Here is a 16,152-nt window from a genome sequence, read left to right as displayed (position 1 = left end):
TGTATGTATGCATACATGCGTGCATGCATGCATGTATGCATGTATGTATGCGTGTATGTATGTATGCATGCCTGCATGCATGGATGCATGTATGTACGTATACGTGCTTGCATGTATGCATTTATGTATGTATGTGTGTATGTATGTGTATATGTGTATGCATGTATAGACCAACACGCGGCCCTGACGTCACGCAGCTGCGGCGGCGCTGTCGACGGCACTGCACATGCGCAAACCATTCAGTTTGCCCGAATTTGGTTTCCGCGCACGCGCAGTGCCTACACCTGGTGTGGGCAAAGCGGGCTTGTTTGTAAACAGTGTCGGTCTATACGTTTACGTATGTATGTATGTATATGTGCATGTGTGTGTATGTATATGTATGTGTATGTAAGTTTCCATGTCGGTATGTATGTATGCATTTTCAATAACTGCAGAGCAGCTAGGGTTAGTACAGGAGTGGGGGAAAATAACTGTACAAACCATAATACTAAATCGGACAATATACAAGTATAAACCATAAAAGCGATAAATGCAAAACAGGATCAATAGTAAACATGATATGAACCGCGCTTCCGCTCAAATACTTGCGAATATTCGTTTTAAGGGAATAACCGCCGTTGACACGTCTTTGAGAATGTCGAATCATGTTAATGCGCCAGCATACATGCATGTATGCTGATAGTGGAAACACAACGTGCATGGCGCAGTCAATAGGGAGGTCTTGTACACAACTGCTGCTACGCTGCACTTTTTTCTTTTCTTTTTCGATTACTCTAATTACAAGATGAAACTGGTGGCTGGCGCCACCGAAGACCGATATACGTCTATCATGGATTCTTTCGCTCAAATTACTTGCCAGTTATTTTAAGTAGTCACCAGTTTGAAAAGAGCGACCGGCGAGTCGGGTTGTATTACAAAAACCAAACAGTCTATCCACCGGTTTTTAATATTGAGACTAAAGGAAACGTCGGCGACTCTCCGATTTACTGCTCTAAGTCGGCTATGTTTTTTTTTTTTCACCTTTTGTTTTAATTTCTGGCGGAACAGAAGCGCGCCCAAAAAGAGACTTTTCTGAACGAACGATGCCACCGTTGATGACTTCTAAAAAGTTTGCATGAAATAGCGCGCATGAGCACATCTACGGTACAGCCACGACCACGTTTGTCCGCCGCTGTCTTAACGATTAGCTTATCGTTCTACTAACATCTTCAGATGCTTAAGTGCATAATCGGTTTCGTCGATCAGTTTCAAAAAATAAACTCAAGGGTCGTGTCTTACACTGGAAAAAAACAAGGGTGATAGCGAGCAATATAAAACAACATCCATGAGCCTGATAACTTTTTCGAGAGTATCTTTGAGTGTCGCGCCCTTTCTCACGACGAAGACCAAAACGAGGCACTTAAATATTTAGACCATTTACAATATTGTCACCATTCTGCCGTTTTGTGAATTTTGAATTTGTTTTTCAATGGTCCCTCCCTTGCTCGATGCTCCGCTTGAGCCCTCAAGGTGGTATGTATATAATTATTCAAAAAAAAAAAAAAAAGAACGCAGGTTCTAATTTGGGCTGCGAGGAAGGGTGGAGTGAACTTGTAACGCTATCACCAGGTTAAATCCTACAACGCGAGCACTTCCGAAGCTGGCGAAGGTCGCGGTGGTATATTTGACTTCCCACCGCCCAACCTAAGAAAGCCATCGAGTTCGCGTACGGAGCCACGCTGCGATGCACGGTACAATTCAGATAACACACATACGCGAAGTTTGGTCGGAAACCAGCAAACGCTTTGAGAGAAAGAAAAATTAAATGAAAGTCAAATGGGTAAATGATGTCCTCCGAAGTCATTTGGGCAAACAGAGTGAACAGATGCTGCAGCCAAGGCGGAAATCATTCTGCGCTGAGGCGTGTTCTAGAGAGCTCCAGCCCTATTGATTCGCACTCTGCGTTTGACTGGGCACCAAGAAAACGATTGCCTTTCACTTTGTTGGCCCGTGTTTGTCTGGAGTAAAGCCTCAGTATGGCTATAAGAAAGACCCATGTTTTTCCTTTACATTTTAAACACAAATGCGTTTTATCAGCCGTTTTCTATTCGTCTCCAGAGCCAGACTGAATTTAGGGGAAGCGTGCTCTTGTTTATCCATGTTTCTCTATGAGAAACGTGGTAATTACCACTGTCCAGAATGCGGGAGTAGAAAAAGCATCCACACCAACGGAACAGAACATGGGCAAGGGTACAGAGCAAGAGCTCTTAGCAGTTGATTCCAGTAGAGTGTACTAGAAAGTACGAGTGGGACGGGGGGAGCTAGAGGCTCCACTCATGCTTTCAGTTGCACCTCAAGATGTGGAAAGTGGGCAGGTGAACCCGTCGGTGGAACCAAGCAACTTCGATCGCAGCGCCCCCTTCGCTGCGTGGGATCGAGCAACGACACAGGTGAAGGTCATATTGTATTTTTTATGATTTTGACGTCAGAGGTAACGTCAAAGCACCACGACACGACGACGTGACGTTACGACGACGCCACGACGTCATCGTAGACTACGACGTTACGCGACGCCAAGATGCTGTCGTAAGGCCGTCGGGACATCCCGTTGCGTTGAGGACAACGCCGTTACGCGACATCAAGTCGCCGTTGCAACGCGGTCATGACGTCGCGCGCCGCGTCGAGGACGACGTGGACGTGGTCGTCGATGCCGACGTTGACGTCGACGCCCCACGCAACGTCAAATATCGCTATGACGCCACGTTAACGTCGTCTTGACGTCATCGTTAATGTCAACGTCATAACGAAGCCTTGACGGCGTGTAACGTCGTCGTCTTCGCCAGCATCGATGTCGACGTGGAGTCACGACGAAGTCTTGACTTCATATAACGTCGTCAACGATGACGTCAACGCTGACGTCCTAAAGTTGTCGGGGCGTCTTCGTGACGCTGAGTTGCGTCATGTCGACAACGACGTCTACGAACTAACACCAAACGTCCTTATGACGTCGCATTGACAAGGACGCCGTCATCTTGACGTCCCGTGACGTTGTCGTCGTCGTCATCAACGTCAACGTTGATATCGTCGTCACTGTCAACGCAATATGACGTCACAACGCAGCCTTGATGTCGTGTAACGCACGTTGGCAACGTCGATGACGACGTTGAAGTCAAGGCGTCGTCCTGATGTCGCATGGCGTTGTGACAACAAGTCAGGTCGCGGTGTCTTTATGTACGTGACGACTGACGTCTAGGTTGTATAAAAAATATAGTCCGGCGTTCTATTGTTTCTATGACCTTGACCAGTGTGCCGGTCGAGCTTGGGTTCGGAACGAAACAAGTTTTTCATAAAAAAACGGCTAATCCAAACCGCTTCGCTCGTAGCGCCCAAGAGGGCGCTACGAGCGAAGTGGCTTGGATTAGCCGATTTTTTCCACATCCGGACAAACCTAAATAGCACTCCGGTGGCCCCACTCATCTGTTCTAGTACACTCTAATTCCAGTGCGCGAACGCAGCATTGACTCTTCGATGGCTTCGGACTCGCGTGTGTTGCATTCGTTTCGTTCCAAGTAAGTGTAAAACAAAGCGTAGTTTTGCTCTTCACCACATGAACCGTGCCGATCAAAGCTCAAAACAAACATGAGAAAAAAAACTGTTGTTCGCTTGGCACGTTTGATCGTCATGCTCAACCGTCAGGGAACTTAACTGAACACCTTGACGCCACGCGGAACCTTGACGTCACATGACCCTGTGACGCCGTGGTGCCGCGTGACGTAACGCTATCCCGAGCCCTCATGACGTCACGTTACACCGTAACTTCACAGATTCGGACGCCATAATGCCACGCTATGTCGCTTGACGTCAGATGTCACATGATGTCACATAGTCACGTGATTTCATGACGCCACAGGGACGGCATATATGCCGAGCTCATTCATAATACATTTTCTGTGTCGCCGAATTTATAAAATAGGGTCAAGACATAATTATTTGCTTTTTGTTTTTTTCGCTGGACGCAGTATTGTATAAAACCTGCTCTCGCGTAATCGAACACGCGGCTCGTACATAACAAAGTAAATTATAGAAGTCGTCTCGACGCCATGAAATGACACACTTATATTTGAATAAGGGGAGCAAGACTAAAAACAAGTGCGACGCGGGGAGCTTTCGACGTCGTGAGTTAAGAGCAAGGTTCGTGTTTCCCGATTCGGGCTTTTCGTGGCGCTTAAATGACTCTTAGCATCAATATCAACGCAACAATATTGTATTTTGGACACGCTGCGAGGCTCTCATCACTTGAGCTATTTATGGGAGCAGAAAAGGGCAAACTATCATTCTAAATTATAAAGTTTCGCGCAATTCTCGTTTGTTTTTGTGAACAACTTGTCAGATTGAGCCAGAAGAAACTATTGCGTTTAAAATCAGGACATGAATAGCGTTTTGTTTCAAGTTGTTCGTCATCGCACCAATTTCTTAAGTTCTTCGTCATCGAACCAATGTTTGTGTGGGCGCTTGTGTGAAGGCCTTTTCGTTTTGTTGGTGTAAAACTTTGGCATTTTGGTACATATTATTTATTTGATTAGCGTGTTTTTCTTAGGTATTTGGAAAGCTTGTCCTGCTTGTCCCGCTGCTAAACTCTAAACGGGCTCCAGGCCCTATCAAGCTACCTTTGGCAGCTTTCTGAACAGGACATCCTTGGCTTCAAGAACAAACATAAAGAATTGAATTGAATTGAATTGACTGCGGTTTAATGCGGCCCTGAGGGCGTTTCAGTGATTGCTTAAATATGGCGATAACTCACTCTGTGGACTCTGAGCATCCTATAAATTCTTAAATCATAAATATGCACGGCCGATTTCCTTGTCTAGAAGCAATAAAAAATCCCAACACACCGAGGTCATTTCCGGCGATGGGTGGAGTATTGTTTCGGTAGCCAGGACATGTGACCAATGAAAACACGACATTTCGTGAAGACTGCAAACGCTTTATTACAAAATGTGTATACTTCTGTAGATGACAAGAGTATGAGACAAACGTTACTCTTCGCTGAGACGAAACATAATACTGCGATACTCGTTGAAAAAACAACGCACTACGTTTTTTCTTCTTTTTTTTTTGTTTTCTGCGGGACTGATGTGTCTGGTCGTCTGCTGGTCTGCTCTCGAGCGCGCGCACGCTAGGCCTAATCGGTCAAAGACGCGAGGGTCGTTCGCTTGCTTTTTGGCTGACAGTGGTCCTGATCTGGGAACATGTTCCTCCCATCGTGTGAGATGACCTAGGTGTGTTGTGACCTTTGATTGCTTTTTTAATAGAAAAATTGGCTGCGTATCGTCATGATTTAGGAATTTCTATGATGCTTAGAGCCAGCAGAGTGAGTTATCGCCATATTTTGGTGATCTCAGAAACATCCCCAAGGTACCTTAACCGTACAAACATAAAACACAAAAAACGTAACTTTTAAGTACTTTTTATTTTTTTGACACAATGTGTTTCTTTTTCTCATCATACACAGATTTAAAAATAAATAATGTGAAAGCTACACAAATCCGGTCGGTGCAAGTGAGTTCTACGGCTAGGCGGACATTATGTTTAAGAGAGATTGCAACTAAAACATGACTAAATAACGCACATTCACTAATCACTTAAAAGAGATTTTAAGGCACACGTTTAAATTGAAGATATGAAAACAGTAAACAAAAAAAAAACTCCGTTTTTTTAAAATTCTGGTTTGAGCATGCTGTTGGAGTTTTTCATTATCAAGATTTGTTCTGGAAATCTGTCGATACCGAAACGAAACGCACGATACCAGCCGGAAGGACAAACCTCGGTTTACGCCGGAGGGTTGCGTGTTTTTAATGATATCGGGTAGCAAAGCAAAGCAACTTGTCGCGGCCGATAAGCTGGCCTATCGTTTTAGTTCGCCAGCCACGGAGCACCGACCGCAATCAGCTCTGGCGCTCTGTGACGCAAAACAGCGACGCAAATTTCGTCATTAACACCTGATCATCCGGCATCAAACGAAAGTTCGTCCTTCAGGCGAGCATTGCGCGTTTGGCTTGGGTACTGTCAGATTTCAAGAACAAAATAGGACAATGAGTAACTCCACCTGCGTGATTGATCGTGGATTTTTAATTGAGCCGACCTTCAACACTGATTGCCTCCATTTCTTCAATATAAACATCTGCCCTAAAACGTCTAATTAAAAAAAAGTAATTAGTAAATTTTCGGTAAATAGGCAACTTTTAGTTGCATTCTTACTAGAACATAATGTCCGCCTGGCCATATAACTCACTTGCACAGACCGCATATTTAAGGCTTTCACGTTTTTTTTTTTTTTTTTAAATCTATAAACAAGGAAAAAAAGAAAACTGTATATTTTTATTTATAGCCGAGAACGGGCAAGAAGTTTCTTTCGAAAGTTATCTGCAAAGCATCATTCGGTCGCAAAGTAAAATTGATATCTCCGTCGCGGCTTTTTCGATCTCCTTGTAGAACGCAGAAAAAGCAGTTTTTGTTGAAATCTAGCTCTCGGATAAATCATTTCCGGTTCGCAATCTTCAGCACGTGGGTCCTATATCATCTTTCAATGGCAACCCATGTTATTTTTCTGAGATCTTCAATTATTTTGCTACAGTCTGAACACGCGCGCTGTGCAAAAGAAAAAAAGAAAGAAATATATTTGGAACATTTACGCTCGAGCGAGAATCCTAAATACAAACTTCCGGGGAAGCGAAAACCAAAGTGATGACGCGCTGGACCGTTACGACTGGTCCAGTGAGGCTACGCTCTCTTATAATAGACAAACTAGAGTGTGAGCCGTTATACAAAAGCGACGTGTTATAAAAAAAAGATAAAAAAATACAGCTCGATTGAGCTGTTCCGTTACGAAGGAGGGGAGTCCGGTGAACAACTATACCGTAAATCTATAAAAAAAACATAATTCTGTCTGCTATTGTGGATCATTTTTCGCTGAATTCAGACACCTAACAGGAACGTTAGTTTTTCTTGCTGCTTCTTTTTTGAGAATATATAACTTTTTACGTGAATGAAAGAGTTTCGGAACTGGCCGCGTTTTATATCGCTGATAGAATATATCTCTTCACGAAGTGGTACAGGAAAACCAAATAATACATCGTAGAAAATAGAAAAAATTGTGAAGCCAAGTCCTACTCCATGAACAATAGGTCACAGACAATTCTTGGGGCCATGGTTTTTCAGGTTTCTTCTTTTTAAAAGTAAAATACACAAATAAATCAAATGAACGAATTTACAAAGCTCGCGTCCACCTCGTAAGAAAACAAAATGAGAAAACAAAAAGAGAACAAAACGACATCTTTCAAGCAGTCGTTGGTTTACGGAAGTTCGAATCATCTTTCGCTTCCGATAGAACGCAAGATTTCTGACTGCAAAGCTGTGCGAAAAAGCCCCACTCAAACTTCACCAACCGCCATCATCATTCACAACGAGACTACACCCCGTCCTCCCTTTTCCCATTTCGTAGTCCCTCCCACTTCAATGACGTCGTTTAACGTAAACAACAACAACAAAAAAATGATTATCTATGGTTTGTCAGGCCAGCGTCTAAAAACCCGGAGTGACACCGAATCCAATATGGTGGCCAACGGTCGCATTCGAAAGACCTGAGATACGGCGACCAAACGCAAGACGACAGAGAAGGAGCACGACACGGAAACAGACAAACATTGCAACGCAGACGACCGAAGAGCCTTAAGCAGACAGAGATCTATTCGTCTTGCTTTGGCTACGGATTGGGATATATATATGAGACGCTGTGACCGGGCGACAGGATTTGGTCCCAATATTGTCCCTTTCCCTGTTCCATTTGTGCTTTTATTCAGGGAAAGAGGCAAGCTGAAAGAAGGGAGAGACGATAAGTTTCTTACTCGCTAAGGATTTGAGAGATAAAAAAAGAAACACGAACCTGGCAAATGAGTTAGGGAGATGCATGCCTAGACGCAGGGACGGAGCTGTTTTCTTGTTTTGTTTTCGTACAGGGAGGTGGCTTACGGCATCTAGCTTATGTTTGCCAACGTCATCCAGCAAAAAGGGTAAGATGACAAAATAAACGCAAATAACGCACACAAAAATATCCCTAGGACGAGATCAAATAAACAAAGACGCGCGTGTGAAAAAAAAGAAGAAAAAAAGTGCTACTTGATTACACTTTCCACCAATAGGTTTCGACGTCTTTGTGATTGGATCTCTTTGCTCGTTGGGATTGATTTATATGTTGATTCTTGTGTTTTTGTTTTTGTTTGTTCGGCATTGTTATCAAAAACACAGCACACTCCAGTGGGCATTCATATCCCCTGCGAGCAAGGGGCCATCTTCAAGGCTACCCACTCTTTTATTAGCTTTGCACGTTCGCTCTTAGAGTGTATCTTACTCCTATTATTCGGAGCGTCTCTTTGCTTCCAGTGAGGTCAGACCTCTTTGTATACCCGTAATCACCGAAGAAAAGAAAAAAAAAAAAAACACAAAAAAAGAGGGCTTCCGCGAAGGCCGCTGTTTTTGTTCACACCCCTCGCGTCTGGTAAGAAGGGTAAGCCCGCCAAGCAACATTGGCGGCCGCCATGTTTTTGGAGCACGAAGCGTGTGACTGGACCCGAGTCCTCGCCGAATGCTGACGCAGCGCTCGTGTCTAATTCAGAGCGCGCGCCCAAGCGATGGAGGTCTCGGCCAATTGGCGAAGCCACTACTAGATGGCGCAGGCTTTTGAAAAGGGTCAATTGCAGCTTAGTAGGTGACCATTTTGCGCTGAATTTATCTGCGCTTTTTATTTTTAATGCAATCGAGATTTATGTCTTTTATTCGATGAGGACTTTCTAAACCTTGAGCACTTTCGAGCCCGCATAACTAAAATATGTGAATTTGGATTCATTTATAAGCAACACAGCCCATAGTGATTACCATTACTATTATACTACTATAAAAATAACCTTCAGCTAGAGGTTAAGATCGAGTCCTCCCCGCTTTTGAGAATCGTCATTCAATATTTTTAGACAAACCTCCGAGACTCGAGAGAAGGAAGGAAAGCAGAACACGCAGTCTTATTATGACCTTGTGTGTTGTGTTGTCCTTCGTCTTTTCCCCAGTCTCGGGGTTTGTCTAAAATTATGTTAAACCTTCAACAGCTCGTCTGCGCCCTAACGTTTTATTCGTTCACTCAATATCTTTCTCTCCTGATAAAAAATACGCCGGTAAAAAAAAGAACACGTTATACTTTTGCCAAAATATTAGCATGTAAGTTAATACAAGTGCGACACTTTCCATTCAGATGAATAATTTCGTGAACATAAAAATCAGTCATAAGTAGCACCTACAGTTGAGTGTGTACGCAGTGTCACCAAAGTAAGGGTGCGCTGGAGAGTAGTTTTTTCTTTTTAATTAATAATTGCTATTTTTGCAAAAACACACGTGGAAAATTTTTTTTTTAAAGCCAGTTAGTTGTTCCATTATTCTGATAAAAACTGATACCTACACCTGCGACTCACAGGCCGTCTAAAGCGCGAGACACATGCGCGGAAAAATCCATCCGATCCGACGCCCGATCCGGCAGTACATCTGCCTGATCCGAAATATTTGATCGATTCAGACGTCGGATCGGCGATCCGACGTGCGTCCAACGCGCCAGATAGTTTGGCACGGCAGACGGATTGTCGGATGCGTCCAGCCAATGACAGCACAGCTAGCGCGAACGTCATGATGACGTACTGGGTCTGTCGGGACGAACAAGAGAACGGGACGGGCGACGGGAAGCCGGACGCGTGGATCCCGCTGACCCATTCGAGAAAGATGGCCCCGGCAAAGAATGCACGCGCTAACGAGAACGAGCTTCTAACTTCGCTCGTGTGAGCTAAACCGTCAATCTGGGGCCAGAGATCTGTGAACGCGACCTCCGCTAAAGTGCTTGGATCTCCTGGGCGGAGCCGAACGGATCGTCGTGTTCGCATGCAAGGTCGGAAGCGTGTGTCTCAAACTGTCGCGTGCGGCGATTCGGAGGCGTTCGGACTGTCGGATCGGACGTCGGATCGGACGATTCTGCCGTCCATGTGTCTCGCGCTTAACTTTCCAAGACTGGTTGCATTCACGATGGTTTTTACCAATGTCTCTGTTGTAAATTCGCAGCTTTTCTGCACATCGTCTAGACCTCGGGGTCACACTGCTTATACATCATGAAAAAGACTGCCTACAAACAGATTCGAACACGAGTGACCCCGAGATCTGTGCTTCGAATGCCCAACGAGTTCAAGGAGAAGCTTGGCACGCGGCATTCGAACCGAAGATATCGCAGTGACTGATGTCCACATACTGTCTTTTGTATCAGATATATACGCAGTGTGATTGCGGATTCAGGTGGTCCCCATTCAATCACACAAGAATACCAACCGTCACTGCTCTTTTTTATCCAGTTTCCTATCCCTTCTAAATATAACATTTTTAATGACTGAATAAAAAAGGGGGGCGGGGGGCGGCTCCCGATTACTGCATAGATTATGCAAATTATGCGTGGAGAAATTGAGAGAGAGGATAAGACGAGAGCGCGAGGCAACGTCAAAACGCCGAACTCTGGTTGGAACGATTAGGGGGTAGACCTAAACCTAGCTGCATTTGTCTCCGCTGCACTCTTCCAACGCGACAGAACAAGGAACGCCGGCTTCCGGCATTGGGCTCCCGCATTCGAACCCGTTCGACGAGTGCAGTAGAGACAAAGGCAGCTCGCCTTACGTATAGCCTCTCATCATTCGAGCCGCAGCTTGGGGTTCTCACGTCCACACATGCACTCTCTCGTTTCCTCCTCTACCTCGGTTTCTCGACGTAACACTCGGTTCTATCACCCACGACGACAGAGTCCACTGAAGGTCCGTTCATCCATACTAGAGTTCCCCTTGATCCTTTATATATATATATATATATATATATATATATATATTTTTTTTTTTTTTTATCGCCCGCTACAATTACTCTTTTGAACGCGCATTTTATGCCTTTCTACTTCGTCTCGCGTTCTTCCGGTGGTCGGATCTCTGGACGTCATCTGAGAGATTGCAGTCTTGCAACAAAAGTAGAGCGTTATGTGTATTTTCTTTTCGGGGAAAATTATTTTTGTGACGCTTGTACTTTTTTTTTTTTTTTTTAGTAGGGGGGCGGGTGTTCTCTCCCTAAAAAAACGAACTATATTTCAGTAAATATTAAAATGATAATCTAGATACGCACTTCAGGCACCTTTTGCATAAATTGATGCGGCTCTGTATCGTGAATAGATGTTGTGGATGGTAACAATTAGAGCCGTAGGGACACTGGACTTGTCGGACACGAGGATTGAGCTGGGAATTTGCCGATCGTGCCGGTCAGACTTCGGCGACAAAGAGCGCGGCGTCATCAACGCAAGAGTACAATCGGCGTGTCGTGTAAACTTCGCCTCAACCTTTTTGTTTGGCGAGTCCAGGGTTCCTAGTTACCACGCAATACCTGAGTTAAAAAAATTATACAAGCTTGATTATGCAGCAAAAAATATGTCCAGCACAAAACATACTTAATTAAGCGTTTTATTACTTTTATTTATTTTATAAAAGGGACCGGTGACGAGTGGGCTGGCGCACACCAGTTCAGAGCACATGGAGCGAAAGCTCGCGCTGCAGAACCCAGGAATGTTGAGTTCAATCCCCACCCCTGCCCGTTTCGATCTGTAAGAGCATCGTACCGGCGTGCGGTCGTGTATCACTACTGCGTTCGTGATTCACGTTCAGGATCCCAGGCTAGCGGTTGTACTGCACTGGCTAAATTGCTCATGCTCGGAAACAAGTCGCCAGTGGAGGCAGACTAACTTCAGGCTGTATAAACTTACACGCAAACACAATGATCTTTTTAATTTAATTTTAATTTTAATGTAGTTTGCATTGCCGTTATTTTTTAAAATTCCCTTTCCCCATTCCTTTTCTCCTCCTCCCTCTCCCAATCTGCACCCCTCACAGTCCTACAGTACTCCTCTTTCCTTTTCTATCTGCATCCCTCCCCTCCCTCCCCCATCCTCTCACATCTCTCCTCTCGCTCCCCTTTTATCTCCCTTTATCCCTCCACTCACACTCCTACAGTGCTTTCCCCGATAAATTTAACAACGAAGCTGGAGTGGTGTAGGGGTCACGTGACGTGAAGTCACGACGTCACTTTCCCAGTTAAATTTAGTGGGGAAACTGGATTGTGTGACGTCCGTGCCTGACTCTCATTTTTGACGGTCGTTCATGACGATTTTCTAAAAAAAAAAAAAAAAAAAACGACTTATAAAACACATTACGTCTTTTATAATTCATTTATTAGTTTTATGAGGCGAACCTTTGTATTCGTCGATCGACTTCCATATATATATATCACGTTGAAGGGTTCTATTTGAAGGGTTCTGCGCACAAGTTCCATTTGCGAAGTTCCGGGTCAGTCCCCTCAAATGTTTAACATTCTTCATTAACAATAACTCTGGTGAATTTTTCAGACGTAACTTGAGCCGTCTCTAGTTCAATCTCGGGCTGGCTGGATTGCGGCAGAGCGAGAAATCGATTGCCTGGGCGAGCGAGCAAATGCCGTACATGACAAACCGGGTTTTTGGGTTTTACGTGAAAAGGGTTTTGATCGGGGTTAAAGCTAGTGATAGCTTAAGCGTAAGGGATTCCAGTCCGTCTGCTACTCTCATCTTGAACGGTGAGTTTTAGATTGTTCAGTACTGAGTTGTTTTTTTTCTTTTCTTCATTGAGAGCTGTCTTGACCAACGCGTTTATTCAAAAAGTTCTACTTATAAAAAAAGAAGAAAAAAACACTATTTAGTTTACTTTCAGCTGTCCTTTCGGTAAATATTCTCAAAAGCACCAATACTATTAATGTCAGAATTTTACGTTAAACTCAGTCACAGCCGACATGTATAAAAAAGTTGGCGACTATCAAATTCATGAATTTGCGAACAACAAAACGTGGTCAACCAAAACGAACTTACCCAATTAGGACACCGGGCAGAAATAAATAACACGCCAAGTAGTTGAAGAGTTTCAGCGAGGCACTGAGACGCGCACGCAAACCATTAGCACCGTTACGCATGCCAAAGAAACACCCGCTCGTTACTCGTGGTCGTTTCTCATTCACGTCCCGCTAACAATCTCGCGAACAAACCAAAGCGCACGCTGAAACTCCGGTGGCCCGGATCTTCAACTCCTGAGAGCGACGCACCAAAGACGACGGCGACGACGACGACAACGAAAACAATAACATATAATCTCTAGATGGACATGCCAGTGGCAAACAAGCTGAAACTCATCATCAGGCGGGTCACGAAGGGTCTTCAGAACAGACGAAAAACAAACATGAAACAAAGGGAAAACCATGGCGTCTGAAAGCGCCACTCCGTTTCGACTTTTGCTGAGCAAAAGTTTGTCTGCTTATCGCACATGGGTGGTGATGATGTCAGAACGTCGAGCTCGTATTGGCTGATTGAAAGAAAAAAAGAAAGAATAGTGAATAGACCTCGAGACATCTAGCATGGGGATCTACTCACTATCCTCCCAATCAAACCCAATCAGAGCTCGACGTCGTTTTGACGTCAACGCAACTCATGCGCAGACGACTTGATTTCCGCATAAAGAGCAGATAAATGTCTTCGAGGGTTTCACTTCGCCAGTCCCTCGCCGTATCGTTTGCGGTCCAGGGTCACGCGTGACCCATTACCGAGTTTTCTCAAAACCCGTTTTTTTTGTTTACGGAAGGCCGACTCAAAGTTTGGCAGAACGAGCGGCGCAGAGGGGCGAAAGCGGGCGACAGCATTACAACGTCGGGAAAAGCTTTATTGATGAAGCCATCCACCAACGACTAGGGGCCTGGGAACAATTTATAACTATTCGATCTCCGCCCGAAAGCGCCGCATATCGCTTTCTTTCGGGCGCTAGTTTTTGCCCCAGGAAAAGAAACAAAACAATCACGGGAACGAGTACAAATGATACCAGTTACGATAACCCGACAAAGAGAAACAATAGCGTCATAACTCCGCGTCATTTTATTTTTCACAATTCACGGTTTTCTTATTTTGTTTGTAACACTCCGCGTGTTATACTACAAGCGTGGTATCGAGCTCCCTAAGATGCTAGCAAATAATAACGGAGAGTTGAGTTTACCGAAAATTTACCGGCCCTGGAGTGATAATTCGAAGGTTTCCAACAAAGTTACATTCGTTACTTCTAGCTACCTCCGCTATGTTTTAAAGGGACACTGACAGGGTATTTATGCTCGCCAAGGTTTTTATTTGCAGATGACATATAAGAGCCCAACTACCCAGAACAGAATTTGCGGCTAAAAGTCGTTTTCTTTCCGCCCGAAAACCGTCGATCGAGAACTGGCCGGTTTGAGTCGATCGCTCTCTCTCTCTCTTCTCCGTGGGTGCGTGCCGTTTTCTATGGTTTAGACACAATCACCAAAGATAATCAAAGTCGTGGGTCATTGATTTATTTATTCAAGTTCCCTTAAAGGACCTCGTTTACATAAGGGGGGGGGGGGTACCTAACATGAGAGCATAACTCACACAAACTCAATACAAGGCACAAACTCAATAATAAAAATAGACAAAAATATGATACCCATTTTTTGTGGCTTCTAAAAACTACAAATACGTTGATTAAAAAAAAGTTTCACAGCCCCGCAACCCCAAGATTCTCGGACAGGCGAGCGCCGCCACTACTTACGCCATCTATCGGCCGCCGTTGCCCCGGCGCCCGTAACTCAATGGACCAAAGTGATTTTTTTTTTATACAAAGAAAAGTAATCACTCAATCGCTTTGCACTTTCTTGTCACGTTTTAATACGCTGCCCTCAACCCCCACGAGAAATTTCGTGGTCCTGGGTTTATATTAAGTCTGGCCAAAATGCAACCAAACTTTTACTCATTGGTTCCTATGGCGAACCGCAGAAAAATCACACGTCTTTTCAACATTCAATGCAAACCCTAAGAGAACCACACCATCAATTTAGTTGCACTTTGCTATCTATATAGCAAATGTCTCTAGCTCCATGGAAACATTTTTTATTTTCAAATTACTTAAATTTAAAGTGGTTCCCCAGGACTTTAAATACCAAAAAGAATCTGCAGTTGGTGAGGAGACTCGAGGATTCAGTGACGTTGTTGCGTTCCTAAATACATTTTTTAGCAACATATGTAATGTATAACAAAACGGCAACTACACTGAATATTTTCTTAATTGATAAACACGGAACCTGAATGCAGGTTTTTTTCTTCTTTTTCTTTTTTTTTTGTTCTCATCGCGTAATTAGCTCAAATACATTATACTTAAAGCGCTGAATAATTAAGGAGTCAAAACGTTTTTTGATCCGAACTATATTTTACAAAGTGTCCAAATTTCATTTCACCAGCTATTCCACTTCCTCCCCCCCCCCCCCCCCCCCCCCCCCAAGAATGGTATTAAAAATAAAAATGCCAAAATGAGTGGGCGTGGTCCAGACATTTTGGCCAACGCGACATGAAGAGTACCATTTATGGCTACGTTTAGCACGTTGTTACTGCTAATTAATCAATCTCATGTACGTTTGCTGCGCGTGCGCCCAAGAGCTTTTGAAACGGCCCAGTATCTCTTAAGTCATCACAACCTCAGACGTCAAAATCAGGCACAAAAAGGGGCGTGTCCCAGAAATTTGGCATACGCGCCGCCAATTGTAGCATCAATGGCGAAACTCAGCACTCTATAAGCCATAATAATGCATCTCCTCTAGTTCTGCGACGCATATGCCCGAGTGCTTTTGAAGCGGCCCAGAATTTATTTAGTTATCGCTCTCCAAAGGTTGCCTCAGACGCCAAAATCAGCCAAAAAGGGGGCGTTTCCCACAAATTCGGGCATACGCGCCGTCAATTGTACCATCAATGGCGACGCTCAGCAGTCTGTAATTCATTATAAGGAATCTCCTCTAGGTCTATGACACGTATGCCCGAGTGCTTTTGAAGCGGCCCAGAATTTATTTAGTTATCGCTCTCAAAATGTTGCCTCAGACGCCAAAATCAGCCAAAAAGGGGGCGTTTCCCACAAATTCGGGCATACGCGCCGTCAATTGTACCATCAATGGCGACGCTCAGCAGTCTGTAATTCATTATAAGGAATCTCCTCTAGGTCT

Source organism: Ixodes scapularis, unplaced genomic scaffold (assembly GCF_016920785.2).
Source record: "Ixodes scapularis isolate PalLabHiFi unplaced genomic scaffold, ASM1692078v2 PGA_scaffold7__128_contigs__length_106722199, whole genome shotgun sequence".
Classification (NCBI taxonomy): Eukaryota; Metazoa; Arthropoda; class Arachnida; order Ixodida; family Ixodidae; genus Ixodes; species Ixodes scapularis.
Note: the sequence above shows the minus strand (reverse complement) of the source record.